Genomic DNA, 7,022 nt, shown 5'->3' on the forward strand with positions numbered 1-7,022 from the left:
ATAAAAAGACAGTCATTACTAGTACTTTTAGTTCCTTTGGGTTTGACAGTCCGGTCTTACTAAAACTATACTACTTTTTGATAGGTACACTTGCCTACATCGCGATAATAGTTAGGTTCAAGAACGATTAATTATAAATATTTAAAACCTATCACGAAATAACGCGACCAAGTTTTTGGTGCCGTTGCTGGGGAACTAAGATATTAGGAACGCTCAATTTTTATTACTGTAGCCATTTATTTTTCTTGCAATTTAATTTAATTATTATTTATCAATTTACTTTTTCTTTCTCTTGGCAGGTTTTTATAGTTTATGACTAGAAGAAACCCGTCAGGACCACTACTTTTTGACGAAGAAATCAATCGCACAGTTCGCAAAAACCAAAGACAAATAAGGCAAAGCTTAAGATACACAGAGAATGAGCAAGAGGACGACACTCAACCCCCAACCAAAGAGATCGCTGAAAACCAAGACAATCAGCTACCTCCTGTAATTGCGGTTAATCAAAATCCTGCTCCACGCACTATGTATGATTATGCTAAACCTTCTTTAACAGGAACTGAATCAAGCATAGTTAGACCTGTTGTAGCTGCAAATACTTTTGAACTAAAACCTAACACTATTCAAATGATACAACATTTTGTTCAGTTTGATGGTTTGCAGGATGAGGATCCCAACGTTCACTTAGCAAACTTTTTGGAACTATGCGATACATTTAAAATTAATAGTGTTTATGATGATGCCATTCGTCTTCGGTTATTCCCTTTTTCATTGAGGAACAAAGCTAAACAGTGGTTGAACTCGTTACCACGAGGGTCAATTACTACTTGGGAACAAATGACCAAAAAATTTCTATTAAAATATTTCCCGCAGTCTAAAACAGCCAAATTACATAATGATATCTCTTCGTTTGTGCAGATGGACTTAGAAACTCTTTACGATGCATGGGAAAGATACAAGAACTTACTGAGAAGGTGCCTTCACCATGGGTTACCGCTTTGGCTACAGGTTCAAACATTCCATAATGGTCTGAATCCTTCGACTCGGCAAATGGTTGACGCAATGCTGGCGGAACCATCAATAATAAAACACCTGAAGATGCTTATGAGTTTATAGAGGAGATGTCACTGAATAACTATCAGTGGCAAGTCATAAGGAGAAAACCAACGAAAACAGCCAGTGTTTATAACGTCGATTCGGTCACCATGCTCTCTAATCAGGTAAAACTCTTGAATAAGAAAATTGATGGTTTTCTTAGTTCTTCACAGGTTCACCCAGTAATGCAGTGCGAAGCAAGTGGAGGTGGAACAAGCTATTCGAAATACCAACCTTATGGCCACAACATGGATAACGAGCAGTTAAATTACATGGGTAATAATCCTTGATCTTAAAACAATCCATATAGTAACACTTATAATGCAGGTTGGAGGAACTACCCAAATTTCTCATGGGAAGGCCAAAGAAATCAGAGACCACCTCCAGGCTACCAACAACCACCCTACCAATAGAAGAAGAAACCGAACCTTGAAGAGATGCTGTCTAAATTTTTCTCGATGTCAGAAACCCATTTCCAAAACACTGAGACAATACTTAAAAATTAACAAGCATCGATCAAAGGGCTCGAAACTTAGATAGGTCAACTGTCCAAACTAATCTCTAAACGACCACAAGGTAGCTTGCCAAGTAATACTGAACCCAACCCAAGGGAACAACTCAACGCGATTAATGTTCAAGATGAAGAATGATTTGTTGAGCCTGAGCCAGAATCGAGGCAAAAAACTGGAGGTCAAGGTGAGGTAGGTTATAATAAAAACAAATTAGTGAATGTCGAATATAAACCTCATGTGCCATACCTCAATGCGACAAGGAAAGACCGCTCAGATGAAAAATTTGATAAATTCCTTAAACTCTTAAAAAAATTACACATTAACTTACCCTTTATTGAAGCCCTATCGCAGATGCCAAACGTAATGAAATTTTTAAAGGAGCTTTTAGCAAATAAGCGGAAGTTGGACGAGGCATCGCATGTGGAGCTAAACGCAGTTTGCTCAGCTATTCTCTAGAATAAACTACCCAAAAAAACTTAAATATCCAGGGAGTTTTACGATTCCTTGCTTAATTGGTAGTTTAGATGTTAATAATGCATTAGCTGATTTAGGGGGCTAGTATCAACGTCATACCTTACAAAATGTTTAAGCAACTAGGTCTAGGGAAACCCAAACAGACTAGGATGAGCATTCAATTAGCAGATAAAACTATAAGATTTCCTAGGGGCATTATTGAAGATGTACTAGTTAAAATCGATAAATTTATATTTCCCGTTGACTTCATTGTTCTAGACATAGAGGAGGATAACAACACTCCTTTAATCTTAGGAAGGCCCTTTTTAGCAACTGCTAAAATGATTATTGTTGTTGGCACAGGTGAACTCACACTCCATGTGGGAGACTAAACAATCACCCTTCAAGCTCGCAATTTTGGCAACACATCGGAAATTGAAGGTGATCATTTAACCCATTCTACTAAAACTGATAACATGGTACAACCTACTTTTCAGGAAATGAGTCTGAAGGAAGCGCATGAATCATTCTCAAGAAATAGTAGAGGACCTACTCATGAAGAACGAAGGCTGCAAATAGAGGAGCTAGATGAATGGCGTACACATAAACCGAGAACACACGATAAACCAAAACTACGCCAGAACAAGCTCGATACCTCTCCAAATCAACTTAAGGTTGGAGATAAAGACTTACTAGATGCCGCAGATCTCACATTGTCACTGCCAGACCGAATGAAGAAATCCCTCTTATGGTACTTAGTATTTTTCTATTCGATACAGTTGAGGTGAGTCATCCCAAGTTCGGCACTTTTAAGATAAACAGCACCCGTTTAAAACCTTATTTTGATGAGATTGATAGCAGGAATGAGGAGTATAAACTCCTCAAACCACCATGATCATTCAACAGAGAGGTAAGTCGAGCTTAGACAATAAATAAGTGCTTCTTGAGAGGCAACCTGAGCACTAACTATATTAACTTCTTTAAAATTTAGTCTTCAACACTTAACTGACTAACGGAGCTCTTGAATACAGGTTTTCCACAGAGACACGGCCAAGAGCACGGGTATGCTTAGGGCCGTGTGAAAATAGCACAACAATTTTCCCAAACACGGGCTACGATAAAACACCACGGCCGTGCGACATGGCCGTGGTCAAACCTTCCAAAACAACACGGGCGTGTGCAGAGCTACACGACCGTGGGAGAAGCGAACCACATCATACATGGTCGTGTAACATGACCATGTAGCCACATGGCCTAGACACATGGGCGTGCCTGAAGGCCGTGTGACGACATCTCACTTCGCGACAAACACGGGCTGGACACGATCCATACGGGCGTGTGAACCGGCCATGCCACTTGAAAAAAAATTATTATCGATTTTATTTTATTTATTTTTAAGGTTTCTTTTGTTTTAAAACCGGCTTATCTTTATGATTACTATCAAATTATTCCCCCAATTATCCTTCTGTCCTTCAGAATCATGTTTGTCCTCCAGTGGTATTTCAGCAACTCACTCTCGCTAATCTAGGAATTTCATCCATTTTCAACTCAGGAAGTTTCACTTCTCCCCCTATCTTATGATTGCAAATTTATCTTTTCTTCTCTATCTTTATACATTGAGGGCAATGTACATCTTAATTGTGGGTGGGGTATTCATTTTATTATTAGAAAAATCCTTGAATGACTGCCTTGTTCTCTTGAAAAGCTTTCATATCATATTTAGAATAAATTTTAATTGATTTATGATTTTGATTGATATATATTCAATTAAAACATAGGCATTTATGCATTGATGTTTAAACCTTAAGACATTAAAGAATCGAGCATGATAAGTTGATTTTTAAGAATTTAAAATCTTAGGTTGTTTCCCCAAAGTTTAGGTATTACTTTGAGTTGGAATTTGCAAGTTCTAAACATCAAAAAGCCATAATTTTTGTGATATTTTTGAGCCTTTTGAGCATTTATTAATTCTTTCATTCTCACTTTTTTTATTGCTTTGAGTGCGTCAGTATTGAACTGTTATTCTAGAACTTGCTTGATTATGCATGTCAGGACCACACCATTTGATTTGATATGTCAAACTGATTAAGGCACTTAGGATTAACCCACTCATACCATGAAAAGCCTACCTCCACGATTAACCCCTAGTAAACCCCGTTGAGCTAACAAGCCATTTCTTATATTACCTTTAATATTAACCCTCAACCCATTATTGTTGAAATCCTCTAAATTAATTTGATCCCTATTTTTGTCGAGATTTTAGTTGAATAAATTGCTTAGCTATGTCTTGTTCTTAATAGTTAGTCTATGTTATTTAACTTGTTTTAAAAAAAATAAAAATAAAAAAAACATGTAACACCACAAACCCGCCCTAGACGTTACGACCGAATCCGGTGTGTCACATTACCTACCACTAACCAAGTTACCTAGTTTACAAAAGTTTGGGTGAGCTTTGCAAAAACCATTAATGAAGTTTTAAGAGAAATCTTCCGATTCACTAGTGTGAGTCCTATCCATTATCGATTGTTAAGGGTTTAGGAAAACGTGACTTTGTTGTACTTTGAAAATGTTTCGTTTCGAAGACGTTTGGTTGTCGTGTCGGTTTGAAACAAGTAATTTTTGATAAACCCAGAGTTAACCAATTTCAAGGAATCAATTTAAGTGATGTGAATCTCAAGTCGAAAACGATTTAAGTAATTTAAAAACCCAAAATAAAAATAATAGAGCGGCCTTATTACAACTTTAACCAAAATAGAAATAATCAAAAATAAATGCGAAAATTAAAAAGGAAGCTACTTGAAACTTATTTAAAACCAGAAATTTAATCTTCGTGGCCACTCTGAATCCCGCCCAGCTCCAAGTCCACCAACTAGGGCTCACCTGCAAGGTTGGAAGAGAAAGGGGGTGAGTTTGGAAAACCCAGTGTATATGGAAAACCCATCCAAAGCCCAAGTCAGCTCAAGCCCATTGGGACTAAGCCCTATTTAGATAACCGCGGGTACTGGGCCGAAACCCTTTTCAGAATACGCTAAACTGGGCCTTAGCTCCTTTTCAGATAACAGTATGGCCCGTAGGCCCATTCTAGAAGAGAACAGACATATTCGTGTATGCAAGCCCAACCCAGCTTATAACCAGCCGCTACACTCCACCCGTACCATCCCTCCACTCCATGTGGGGAATAGCTCAACCCACCCAGCCCTCCCTCCACAGTTGTAGCATAGCTGCTCAGAAATCAGTAAGTTGAGGCAAAGCCTCCAGTACATGGTTAAGCCACTTTCAGTACTTCCTCCATCAATAACCCAGTCCCATGCATCAGACAATAATAACATGGCATGCAGTAAATAGTAACAGTCAAACATGCATTCAGGTCAACCCTAAACCCTAGGGGTATATCAGTACTTTTGCTCCTTGGAGTAAAACTGTAAACTTTTCACCTATAAAGGTATTTCAGTAATTTTATCAGTTTTAAGGGTTCTCATGAATGTTACGGTCCTTACTAGCCCATTTTTCATTGCAGTAATTTATTTATCTCAATTTCACAATTTTAGCCATTGGGCCCTAAAACCCCTAATGGGCTCTACAGTGTCCATTAGCATTTTAAGCCCATTTAATTCAAGTTTTATGACTAGTTTACCGATTTAAGCAGTTTCGATTCTACATTCTAACAGAACATACTTATTGCCTATTTTTTTTATATTATAAATATTTTTATTATTTACCCGTATGGGCCCGTAAGCCCATTGGGCCTAGTTTTAGCCTATCGAGGCCCAATTACTGAAGTGCACGAAACCTCACACACGACTAACTTACCACCTGAAATTTTAGATCTAATGATTTCTAAATGTCTTGTGAGCACTCGCACACTCACAAGCCCACAAAATGCCAGAATTTCGGCATTTCGGCTTTTGTCGAATTCGATTATGAGGGGGTGTTTGATACACACCTGTTTCGCGATGACTGCTACTGATATCCCTTACGATGTCCTACAATTGATTACCACAATTCTTAGATTGCAACCCACAACAACCAATCCCAATATTCAGCAACCCATATTCGAACCATGCCCCTAAAGCCTTTAGAATCTTACCTTTTTGTCGAAAACCGATGACTAGATCTAAGTCTAGTTGTTCCAAAGATCCAAGCCTTCGATCAAACCTCTAGAAGACACTAATCAGCAAAAGAAATCATCAGTTAAAGACCCTTAAAGCCCTATGCCCAAATCAACAGCCTCCCTAGATTTTAGGTACTTTACTTTGGCTTTTCTAAATTGTAAAATAAGACTAGATCTGAGGTGATGAGAACTTACCACTTATTCATCTTTAATTTCTACGCAGATCTGATACAGATCTATCCTCTAAACAATAGTAGAACTCGAATCCAGGAGATCTGAAGTTTCAGCTATAAGTCCCTAAATATATGGTATTTCAGCTTTTTAAGCGATGAAGAAGATGACGATTTGATGTTATAACTTTGAAGTAATGTTGCCAACGGATACTAAGGGTTTAGAACTGATGAAAGTTGATCAAAAAGAACAAAAATAACTGAAGGATTTTGGCTTGGAGAAATCAACACAAGAAGTGAGTTTTGAGATTTCAACTTTTATGGCAATCGACTATGGAGGTTTTGTGGAGGATGGGATTGACAGAGGAGGTGAGTAAGGTGATCAGAAGGTTTCAGCTAGAAGAAAAAGCAAAAAGGGAGAAAGAAAATGGAGGAAAAAGAGAGGAAGAAGAAATCGGCACCAAGGAGAAGGAATTTGTATTTTCGGCTTTTGTGAGAACTCAGAAAGGATGAATGGCAGTGAAAGCTTTCATGTGGCTAACCCTAATTCTCCAAGACAGAAAAAGAAAAGAACCTAACCCTAATATCAACTAAAACAATCGGCCCAACCTCCCTAAGGCCCTTGCCGAAATTCAGTTAAGTGATCACATGCCTAAAATTAAAAAGTAACAATATGCCTAC

General features: G+C 38.1%; 1 non-coding gene across 1 annotated transcript; it reads right to left on the reverse strand.

Annotated features, from left to right (window-relative positions):
- Positions 1-886: 886 nt before the first annotated feature.
- Positions 887-992, reverse strand: LOC121203877 (small nucleolar RNA R71). The gene has a single exon (XR_005898810.1). It is a non-coding gene; the product is annotated as a small nucleolar RNA R71 (small nucleolar RNA).
- Between the last annotated feature and the right edge of the window lie 6,030 nt (positions 993-7,022).

This window comes from Gossypium hirsutum, chromosome A07 (genome assembly GCF_007990345.1).
Source record: "Gossypium hirsutum isolate 1008001.06 chromosome A07, Gossypium_hirsutum_v2.1, whole genome shotgun sequence".
Lineage (NCBI taxonomy): Eukaryota > Viridiplantae > Streptophyta > Magnoliopsida > Malvales > Malvaceae > Gossypium > Gossypium hirsutum.